We start from the raw sequence: 12,890 nt of genomic DNA on the forward strand, positions 1-12,890 counted from the left end.
GTGGCCACTACCAACAACAATTGGCCAATTTGAACCGTGCTATACTATATAATTAATTTGATTGATATAGAACAGTCAAGTTCGAACCAGTAATAGAAAAACTAAAAAGGTGGTGAAGATGTCATACGACAAAAAGTCCTCGTGGAAAATTTACCAGCAGGAAATATGTTGAGGGAGAAAATGTTTGCGACAAAAATAGTAGTCATGGTCGCTAGGCTCAGAGACAGTTGAATCGATCCCAACACTCTGTATCCTGTATCCTATTCGTCAACAAGGAAATACACCATACCTTTATTTACAAGACATTTTATAATTTATAAAACAAATTTAAGAGATATATTGATACATATTTGAAATTAAAACAATGTATAACAATTGAAAACACAGTATATAATTCAAACATAAAAATTTAAATAATTTATAGGAGAAAACAAAAATAAAATAAGTCATTTGAGTCCCTTTAACACTTTGCTATATAATTCGATAGAGGAAATAACACCTCGGACGTTTATGTCTCCTTGGGCCCTCTTTCCATATATAATTTGCTGTGCTTTTGTTAAGATTGTATTAATAAAATATTCTTCTTTTCCACTATAATAACCTTAAAACTCATCACGCCTGGTCTTGACCTAAAAATGTATCTAACAAAGACTGTGAAACTCTCCCATACAGATGCTTCAATATCTCATACTGCCAGAAGAGATTATCCATCGTTTCATTAACTAAATTCAAGAAAGGACAAAAGCCCCTCCGATCCTTGTAAAACTTTGAACCCGCCTCTAGTGTTCCTGAAAGTAAACCATACTTAAACCATTTTTCAGCCGCTGACAAATATATATTTTTATAGCTCTAATGCTACCTGCCGCATCTTTTTTTATTTCTCTCCTCTCCAAGTATCAAAGAAAAGAAGACATGGTTGGCTTTTTAAAACATATTTTCATTTCAGAAGTACATATCAAAGAAGCTCTCATCCGGAAAGGTACAAAAGGTATTTGGAAACCTCTAAATCTTCCGAAATTTGCACAAAAATTATGTTCCGCCATCTAATTTATTAGCAGGTTAGAATCCAAGACATCTACAGCGATTTCTGCAAAGATTGTTTCCACTTCTGTGAGGCTCAGACTTTCTTTGATGAGTACCTCCCAACTAAGAGATAAATCCACCATTTGGGGCACATCTCTCACTTCTTTGCATAGATCTTTCATGCACTTAGATAGGAAGCGACTAATTTATATATTCTCCCATAACTGGCACAAGGATATTCTAACAAATAAGAAAATTTTTACTTAAAGAAAATTTGAACGTTTCGCACAAAAACTTTTCACTGTCCCACATTTTCCTTATCTCATAAAAATTCGAAACCTCCTACATCTCTGAGATACTCAATACAGATAAACATCTCGTATTTATTGGTCCGTTCAACCTCTAATATGAAATATTAAAGCATGTTTCTAAAATAGTTGACGAAGTCTATTCTTCACACAGAGATGAATTTAGTGGTGGGGATTTTTTTGGTTGTAAAATAAATGAAAGCTATTCTAAAACAGATATTAAAAATTCCATTATACAACAATATTATATGGAAGTTCTTGAAGTAGTTAGCAAAGTTGGCCTAGAACTCTTTGCAATCATTATGGTTGCGCATGTCTTAAACAGAACATTCTATGTGGATGAACTAGGAAATTGAATTTTTCCCTAATATATATTGTATCCTTTTTCAAGTCCAAAAGAAAAATATTTATGTTATTCGATTCGGTACATATCTTCAAAAAAATTTATAACAAATTTACTAGCAGACAAAAACTATCATGTCCATTTTTGAAAATGAGGATGTTATTTTTGAAGGCCAATTTGGGCATATGAGCCAAATCTAGGACATGGAGCTAGGGATTGGAATTAGCTCACAAGCTTAATAATAAAGTAATTGCTCCTCAACCAATTGAAAAATGTAATGTTGATCTTTCTTTAAGGTTTTTTCCCAGAGTCCACTCTTAATACAGATAATCATTATGTGTCAAAAGGTGATCAATTCAGAAGCTTCAAACAAACAACTTAACTTTGGATATTCTCTAGCGCTTTTGGAATTGCATAAATGTGAAATCCAATACTATGTACGTCCAAAAGAGATACGATTCATCAAAACCAATTTCTATAAATGCCAAGGAACAAATTGATTTCTTGATTAAGTTTGCAGAATAGATGAGAGAATGGGGGACACTTTCATATAAACATGGGGGTGGTTTATCTTTTTTCATGCCAACTATCCAACATCCATTGGACTAGCTTACATTTAGCTATATATTTACTGGATAAAAATAGAATTAAGTTTATTTTTCTTTGTAAAATTAATTTGGACCCAATAGAGGTGTTTTGGGTAGTGTAGACAACTTGCTGGTGTAAATTACTATAACAGTTGTCGACAGTAAAAAAAATATCGTGTTAATCTACTTTTAAAATCAATATCATCAATTGCATCAATTTTAGTCGATACAAAAGAGTCTCATCAAATAAGTGAAGAAGATGTTACTAAATTTGTAACCTTAGATCTTCCAATTCTGCAATGAAATTAGATTCAATTAAAGGTCTGGAGCCGCTCATTTATTCTTTATGTTGCTATGTTACCTATTCTATTTTAAAACCATTAAATCGGGAGTGGTGCACCAAGTTCTTATCTTCAGATGGAGATATTACTTCCTCAAAGGATGAATTGGGAAAATATGAGAAATATATATCTTCTTGGTTGTTTATATGAACTGTTACATAATATTTTTGGAATAAAGAAAGGCAAAATATTATATTATTGATGGCTACTCCAAGAAGTATTTTTGTAAAAGGTGCATGAATATGTTTTACTTATAATCCAACTATAGCATGGATTGAAAAATCTTCATGCACTAATAATGATCTTCTAAGCAGCACTTTCTTGAAACAAATTATATCAAAAAAATGTATGATATGTTTGTAAAAAAATTTGTGTCTGAAGCAAACAGAAAAGGGATATTGCTGGGAAAAAAATTTCTAATACTAATAAAAATTCAAAGCCAAAATTAGATTGAATAATTAATGAGCTACTTTTTTTACTTCAATGTCGTTTGTATATAGTACATATTATATTTGTCTCATTATACAATTAACTTCAATTAAAATTATGAGTGAAGTTTTCAATAAAAAAATCAAATTTTTAGTAGCTTAAAAAGGGTAAAGTATGACTTATGAGCTCTTACAATTTGCGCTCCGGTGATTCCTCGAGAAAGAAATATATACTATATTTATATGAATTTCACCAAAAGATGCTTAGGTTAGATTGAGTAATTGTGATACTATAATGTTTACCTATACTTAATCAGTCCAACGCCATCTAACCAATTAAAGAACCAGTAAAAAGAAAGTTTCAATTTACAGTATTTACTTTATTAATATGATAAATCCATTTGCACTCTAGTTAAAAAAAAGTGCATGCCAAAAGAAGATATCGTACATATTCATTTCAGTGTTCCCTGGCTTATATATATTATAACTAAGGAGAAGTGAGTAGTCTTGTATTACTTAATACTAACTGAATTGATTTTATAATTAACACGTGTACTACAAACATTGAGACACCGATAACTCACAAAAGGAGAATAAACAGACATATATAAATACATACATAACATATAACATGAAACGAAGCTAATAAATACGACATATTCCACATCTCCCTTTCTATGAATGAATTCAACCTTTAACATAATCATTGCAGATCGCTGGGGCCTGACACACCCGTCCTGACTTAGTAAAAGTTTTTTTTAGTACTGCTGGACTGAGATTTTTTGGATCCTGATTAATTTATGTAGATTTAAAATTTCTGAGGGAGGAGTTAGCATCTTATTTATATGGCCCGATTTCTTCTATACGAGCCAGTATCCTTTTCACTGATATAGAAACGTGATGTTGAATTTCTGATAACAATTTCAGACTGACTTTGATCTGGTATTACAACTTCATCTCCTTTCTGGAGGGTAAGCTAATGTTTTGCCGCGTGTCTTGAATCAAAATTAATATTTTGTGTCGTCTTTTTATTTTCCTCCAACTAATGAAGAGCCTAGCTAGGCATTACTATAGGAGATAACTGGCATGCAGATACAGGAACTTTTGTATTTAACCTTCTACCCATCATTAACTCAGATTGAGAATATCCATTGGAGAGAGGAGTATCTCTCTCATTTAAAAGAACTAAATATGGGCCCTAGCTGCCTGATGAAAGTCTTTTAACAGTTTGGATTGCTCTATCTGCTTCTCCATTTACTGATGAATGTCCAGGACTGCTTGTAAGATGACGGAAATCATATTCATTGGTAAATAGTTTGAAAGATATAGCGATATATTGCCATGGCCTTTGAGGAAGTTTTGTTGCCATTAACGGCTCCGGATGATTTTTCCTAGTGGCTTGACATCTCCGGCAATTTTAAATTTTCTCTTCAATATTTTTCATTAATTCCCGCCACCATACAGTGTTCCGAGCCAAAGCTTTACATTTAACAATACCTGGATTACTGGACATTACCTGGATTCATATATTCGATTTTACACATCCAATTTCATTGAAGAGGGAATCACCACTCTCATTCCTCCTTGTTATCCATTGGAGATTGTGAAAGTGTTTCAGACGTTTCCAAATTTTTGCCAGGAACATGTATTGGCCTAAAAGTATATTGCATTAGTTTCATCCTCATTCTTTGAATCCTTACCGGAAGTTGATCTAAATCCTTCGTCGACAATAACGGAATCAACGGTTTATGATCAGTTTCTTATAAAATGTCTTTACCCAGAATGTAATCAGAAAATCTGTCACACGCAAAAGTTGACACTAGAGCTTCTTTCTCGATTTTAGCATATATTTGCTCGGCTTCTGATATACTTTTGGAAGCATACGCCACTGGCGCCCATCTATCATCGTTCTTTTGTATGAGGACTCCTCCCAATTCAAAAGTGTCCACTGAGACTTTCGTTTCTAACGACGATTCGTATATTTTCAATACCAGCTTACTAGGGAGAGTCTTCTTTATATCCTCCAGTGCCTTCTCCTCCTCCAAACCACAATACCATCCACTAATAGATTTCAGAAGTTAACGTATGGCTTGCGTCCTGGTCACTAAGTCTGGCAAGAACTTAATGAGCTGATTGACAGTTCCCATCAACATTCTAACCTCACTTACATTTTCCGGAGCTCTCATCTTCATGATTGCTTCAATCTTTTCTTTTGAACTTTCCACACCATATTCTCCAACAATTTGATCAAATGTATAAGACAAACTGTGCTTTGCTTACTTACGAAAATCCTATAGATTTTACTCTGAAACATCACAGGGCCTACCTTAATTCCAAAAGGTATCCTTTTGTACCGGAACCTCCCGAATGGCGTTATAAAAGTAGTAAGCATTCTAGATCTTCTTCTAAATACATCTGATGAAATCCTGAGTTTGTATCCACTTTTGAAAAGATATTGGCTCCTCCCACTAAGGAAATATTATAATTCACTTTAAGCAGCCTACGTAGTTCTCTTTTCACTTTTAATTTCAAATTGGCTAGATAAACACAAATTCAAACTCTGTCCTTTCGTTCCAGAATCACTACCATAGGAGAAAACCAGTCCAATGGCTCCACATACGTCGCAATGGCATGTAATTTTAAGAGCTTTTCCAATTCTCTTTTTACTAGAGGTAGAAGTGGAATTGATATCCTTCTAGGAGTCATCACACTGTAAGGCTACACATTCGATTCTATTTTTACTTTGTATTCACCTTACAACCTCCCAATTCCATGAAACATATATTTGAATTCCCATGAACTAATCCGGTCCGTTGTTACTTGCTGGATAAACTTGACCACTCCTTAGGCACTACTGGCCTCTCTTCCAAGTAATAGAGAACGAACAGAAAGAGCATATATTTATTCTTGAATCCTCCTCTCTCTTTACCTAATCTTTCCTATAAAGACACCAATTACACGTAACTTCTTATAATACGGTCCATTCAGTAATTTCGTAGGCTTCATTAATATATATTTATGGAAATAAATATCATAAACACTTTTGGGTACCACCGTCTCTTCGGCCCCAGTATCTATATTGAAATGAATGCGTTTTCCTCCTACAAACACTTCAGTCCTCCAAGCACTATTACTATTCTTATTTAATATTGCTTTATCTTCATCCCTTCCTATGAAATAGTCCAGTGAACCAGGTAATTCCTCCACAACCTCTTGAACCATCCTGTGCTGATTTCTACACACTTTACACAGCGTCCAGTTCCCTTGTATTTGTTGCATTTACTGCCATTAGCTGGACATTTGTCTCTGGGGTTTACCTCTTTTCCACAACACTGGCAAGATTTTCTCATTGATACTTTAGGTTTGAAGTTCTGGTGCTTCACTTTATCCACATGTATTTTGTCTTTCTTATATCTTCGGGTTCCAATCGCCTGAATCTGATTCTTAGACTCATTTTTAATCTCAAGAGCTCATCTTCCTAAACGCTTTTCTGCTCTGTATTATTGCATGGCCTTTTTCAGTGTAAGATCACTATCCGTTAAGAGGCTTGATCTCACCTTGTCACTATTTATTCCAAGTCCAAATTTTCTCCTTCCTCCTGTATACATCGATTAAATTTATATCTCTCATACGTTACATTCGTCTTTGTAGTGCAGAATTTTTGAAATTTTAATAGAGTTGTCTCCGGGTCAATCTTGTCCTCCTCTGGGACATATCCTGCCACGGATACCCACACAAATCTATTGTAGATCCTAAGAGCCTCCTCACCTACTAGGTTTACTACTTCTTCTTTTGTTGGACCCATTATCCAATCCTGTGGGAACCACATAAATAATGTATTGCTGGCAAAACAACTTGAATATTACTATTTGCAGCCATATTCTTTCGCAAAACAATCACAATGCACTTTTAATTCGCTACATTTTATTTTTCGTTTTACTCCAGACACCATATGTAGTCTTGTATTACTTATTACTAACTGAATTTATTTTTATAATTAACATGTGTACTACAAACATTGAGACACCGATAATCACACAATAGGAGAATAGACAACATATATAAATATATACATAACATATCACGAAGCTAATAAATACGACATATACCACAGAAGTAAGGAATCACAGATCTTGTATGCTATGTCTATTCCGAAAGTACTCATTGACTTGCGGCACGTTAATGAATCATAGTTGTGACCTTAGTTGAGGGTTAAAGAAATGGAAAAACTCCATCTATAGAAAAAAAGAAATATTTATTGATGAATAAATAGCTCGTGTCCGAAAATAGTGGGTGGCCTCTTATTTTTTTACCCTATCTACTATTACTATCAACAGGATTAAATAGCTTACGAAGGGGCATCTGTTTTTTGGATTAATCTTACTGGCCCTAGTCTTATTTCATTGTGTAATATTATATTTCATTAATATTAGAAGGTATGTTAAAAACGTTGTAGGGGTGCGCAAAACTAACTCCGCAGGAGAAGAAATAATTTTTATTTAATAATAAATAATATTAATTCAAGTCACAAATAATCGTTTATATTTTCGAAATTATTCCTCCAATCCATTTTTCTGTTAAACTCTACTTTATAAATCTATCACCTGACAAAATTTCATGGAAAGTTGACTTAGCATATTTGCAGTTCATACCTTTATATTTTTATTTATCATAACAATAGTAACTTTTATCATTCAAATTAATAATAATTTTTGGTACATAATATAAGCATAAGTGTAGATATATTCTGTAGTTTAAAGTATGTTCTTCAAGTTATGGTAATTAATCATTTTTTTACTTGAAGGCACTTATTTAATTTTCAGGACGAAATAAATTACAGGGACAATCGTATAAATAAAATATAAATGTGAATTTTTAATGAGTCATTCATAATAATTATAATTTTTATTATTCAAGGAACAAAACCTTAGTATATATATTAAATATAATACCGGACATTAATCTTCACTATATTAATGTAATTTCTTAAAAGTTATGAATTAATTGATGAACTATTATTCATTTTTCTTAACCGATGTAATTTTGCATATTGTTTAAATTTATGTTTATGATATCGTAACAAACACTTGAATGCCCCCACTATACACATAATAAAAATAATCATTGTTACAATCATGATACTAATGATTGTTGTAATAATATTGTCGTATAAGTAGTTATTGCTTCTTATGGTTGGAGGTGATAATTAAATTTATTAACTTATAACCTTAAAGATATAAAATCCCATTTTTAATCCTAATTTACAATGATAATTTATATTTAAATAAAATTTACTTTACTACTTTATAAAATGTTAAAACTTTTAATATGAACAATATTACATATGTAAAATTTTAATATAAATTAAAAATATGATAATGATTAATATAATAAACAATTTTTTATTGATTGTAATTAATTGATAATTATAATATGTAAGCAATATTATATTAATTCAAATTCATTTACAATTATAATATGTAAAAAATATTTAACAATTAATTATATTATTTTACAACAAATTGTCCTCTTCATATCACATATATATAAAAAAATAATTATTACAGAGTCATATAAGAAGAGTTACGTCACGAAATTTCAGCGCCCCCTTGTGACAGATAGCAAGTGGCCCAAAAAGAGCTTAATACAATAAATGAATACTAAAAAAATAAGTTTATTGTGCTTAATTATTATGACATAATGGAATAATTACTTAAATAATAATATATTTACCTTTATTTCGCATACACATTCTTCGCCTTCCGAAAGTAGAAGAAGCTATTCTATTTTCTGTGAGAATCGTAGTTTGCGTTCGTAAATGTATGTGTATTGTTATTCTAATATACTTAGACACTGTAAAAAATAAAATTTTATGACATTTGGCGACATTTATAGACGACTTAATTAATGGAACCGCTACTGTAGTTATTGAGTTTACAATTTTTTGAATTGATATAAATACAATTTGAATAAAGCCTCTATTTTTACAAACTGATCCAAACAGTTCTTGGCACAATAGATTAATGGGACAACATATAGTTACTCCATTAATCTTAACTGAAGTGAATTCTCAATACTTTTATTAGAGCAAAGGCAGATTTTGGAATGTGAAGACTTGCAACTTAAATTTTTTATATGGTTTGAATTAAATACCGAAGAAATGTACGTCGTCTGTCTGCAACTGTCGGCGAAGGGCGTCGCTATACGAATAAAAGAGCAGTCATTTACGCAAATGTTGATGCTTCTGGACTATACCCGAAAAAGTATAATTACAAATACACCTCTCCCTGCGACCTCATGGGATGAAGTGGATCGAGTGAGGAAACTCAGAAAAGAAAAAAAAATACCTCACAGGTTTCGTTCGTGGGATGACTTGTAACATTGCAGACATGGTTCTTGGTCGCATTATAGCACACCAATACAATATTCTTCAGATTACAGGTAAGGTGGAACTTGCAAAATCTGAAATTACTAACTTTGGTAAGGTTCTCTACATATGTGTAGACCCACTGGCATTTGAAGTCCTGTAAGTTATAGAAATCACTATCAGAATGCCCTCAGCAGGAAAGGTACTTTTCCAAGACCTACGGAAAGATTGATACTGGTGGCAACAAATCAATAGATGTTGATGGTGCCACTGATGGCATTGTAGAGGAGCTGAAGCTTTCAATTAAGATGACGGACCAAGACAACAAACAACAGCCAGCCAAGTACGGAAAAAGTCGATCAGGATCCAAAGATGGAAGTTAAAAACCCAACTAGGAAGAGTCCGAAAAAGCAATCCAAAATAGACAAGTTCTTTGATTGTGCTGTGGAAGAATGAATGAAGCTACAACCTCCCCCCCCCTCCCTTCCTCAAAAAAGCAGCAGACTTGGAGCTCAAATTGCGAACATCAGACATATACCTAATATCTGAGCCATATCTCAGTAATGGCATGACGAAAAGTCTCGCTGTTAGAGGATTAACAATCCACGACTCACCTGGGTCAAATCCAAAGGCTTGTATACGATCGGCTAAACATTTGTGAGCATGATCAGTTTCAGAATTTTCAGACAGAGACCTCTGCACGATATGTATGAAAATGGATGGGCTAGTAACGTATATCTATGTTGCTTACCGGGACCAATTATGACTTATTGATAATGAAGTACTGTTACGTCTCATTAAGCAATGTGAACATGAAAAAAAGTCACTGTTCTTAGGTATGGACTCAAATGCCCCCAATCAATTTTGGCGTAGTGGAGTAACTGACATAGGAGGAGACTCTTTGGAAAACATCATTGATGAAAACAAGCTGACGGTTATAAACGAGGGGAACAAACCAACTTTCATCACCCAACGAGCCAGTTCAACTATCGATATCACAATTGTGAATCAACATGCCTTCAACAAGTTCGAGATAACAGGGTGGCATGTAGATTTTAGACCATCAATGTTTTACCATAGATATATAGGTTTTGGATTTGGAAAATACATGGCAATCGCTGAGCAATCAAAAAATTTAAAAAAAGCTAACTGGGACATCTTCAGGTTCCACACAGAATGAGCATCATTACCAGTTATAAGTTTAAATCAAAATGTTGATGATTGCGCTGAATTGCTTAACAATGCTATCAAAATGGCATTAGATATCAGGTGTCCAAAAAGAAAAAGTATCAGAGTAAAATCAATTACCTGGTAGACCAAATATCTTGCCAGCCTAAGGTATAAACTCAGTAAACTCGAACCAAAGCATCATCGTAGTTCCCACAGAAATGAATACCTTTTTGCAAAGAATGCTTATCGTTCAGCGTTAAAAAAAGAGTAGAAAGAATCATGGAGGAATTTCTGCAGCAAAGCAGAAGGTACAAAAAATATTGCTCAACTTCTAAGATTTCAAAAAAACGACGTCCAACTCTATTGGTCTACTTAAAACTGATCAAGGCTATGCGCAATCACCTGACAAATCACTAAAAATACTCATGGAAACTCATTTCCCTGAATGTAGACTCAGTACGTCTTCTGGAACATGTCTTCTGCCGGTAAATGATTTGAACATATACTTTTTGGATACTAACAAGGTCAGGGAATCCTTTAACTACTTTGGCTCATAAAAAAGCTCACGACCTGATGAACTGAAACCAGATGTACTGAAACAACTGTAAGGGACAGCATCGTCGCTTATATATCAGAACTTTATAAAGTCATCCTCATTACTGGTAATACACCAAGATGCTGGAGAGAAATAAAAGTAAGTTTTCTGCCAAGATCAGGTAAAAAGCCTGGCTATATCCTTCAGACCAATAACTATTTCGCACTTTAAGCTTAAAGGACTTGAGCGGATTTTATACTGGGTAGTTGAAGAAATTATTCCAAAACTCCACTCACAACATGCCTCTACAAGGGATTTATCAACTGATATGGCTTTTTCACAAGTGACCGATAGCATATAAAAATCTATCCATTAACAACAATGCAAACTTATTGTCAGTTTTGATGGCACAGGTACATTTGATTGTATACAATTTCATTCAGCTGATGTAGAAATGGAAAAACTCGGTATTCCAGAGTATATCTGATCCTGGTACAAAAATTTACTAAGTACCCGTATGGTCACAGCCAAGCTTAATGGGGAAAAAGTTTGTATCAATCCAACTCGTGGGAGCCCAAAAGGGGGCGTTTTATCGGCGGACATTTGGAATATGATTAGGGTTAGTTTACTTAACAAATTGAAAACAGGAGCAATCAAGGTCGTTGGCTGCGATGACGATATTTTCCTTTTAATTAGTGGAAAACATACCCCCACCCTTGGCAATACAATGCAAAGGGCAATCGATACTGTTATTGAATGTGCGAAAAGAAAATGGTCTTTCCAAGGAATGTTAGATACATGGAGTAGTCATGAGTTTTTCCTTTCTACATTTGTAGTAGTAAACAGTGACAAGAGGAATATTACTTGATATGAACAATTGAACTTTATTTGTTATGAACGTATGTTAAGAGGATTACCAAAGATGTGTTAATAAAATTTAAAAAATCTTGTCAATTTAAGGAATATCAAGAAAATATTTAAAAAATAACACTTATTAGAGGGCTGATATGATAATTTTGACGTTCTTTTGCTATTTTTATCCCTACAAGTAAGACGAAATTCATTATTTAGCGACTTAACAATTTTTTTCATATTCACATTAAATAATTTAGAGATATAGTTAGCACCTACCATCTTACGGTGTCGACCTAATCTTTTTGCTATGTTGTCTGATTGAAGTTTCCCTGTTAATACGAAATCAAAGTCTCAAACATCGATTACAAGAAGAGTCTGTGCAGTAATTTGTTTGTGTGGGTAAATATTTAAAAGATAAAAAGTACATTACAGCTGTAAGACATAAATTAGTCAGATGACAACTAGCTAATTTTGAGGAATTTTGTTGTGAATTAAAGATGTTGGCAGAAGAACAGAAATTTACCAAATACAATCAGAAGATTGGTTGACCACTCTTGTCCCATGTGAAGTCAGGGACGATGATGTTCGCCAAAGAAATTTAGAAAAGACTAAACAACTTAATTTGAAGGAGACTATTACCTTGTGCAGAAGAGTTGAAATTGCAAAGAGTAATAAAGAAAGTTGAAATTGCAAAGAGTAATAAAGAAAGTTGAAATGATTTAGTATTAAATGATATTAATATAATTTTAAAGGCCGATAATGATACAAGGGGTTTGGAAAAAAAAAAAAAGAATTAAGAGTCAAGAATAACCATGGATGAGAAAGAAATAATTAATATGTAGACAATATACAAAATATTATACAAAAGTATGCTGGTCCAAGAACGTAAGTTCAGTATTACTCGTCAATTCAGTTCGTTGATGTGAACTGAAT

The sequence above is a fragment of the Lepeophtheirus salmonis genome, chromosome 12 (genome assembly GCF_016086655.4).
Source record: "Lepeophtheirus salmonis chromosome 12, UVic_Lsal_1.4, whole genome shotgun sequence".
Classification (NCBI taxonomy): domain Eukaryota; kingdom Metazoa; phylum Arthropoda; class Copepoda; order Siphonostomatoida; family Caligidae; genus Lepeophtheirus; species Lepeophtheirus salmonis.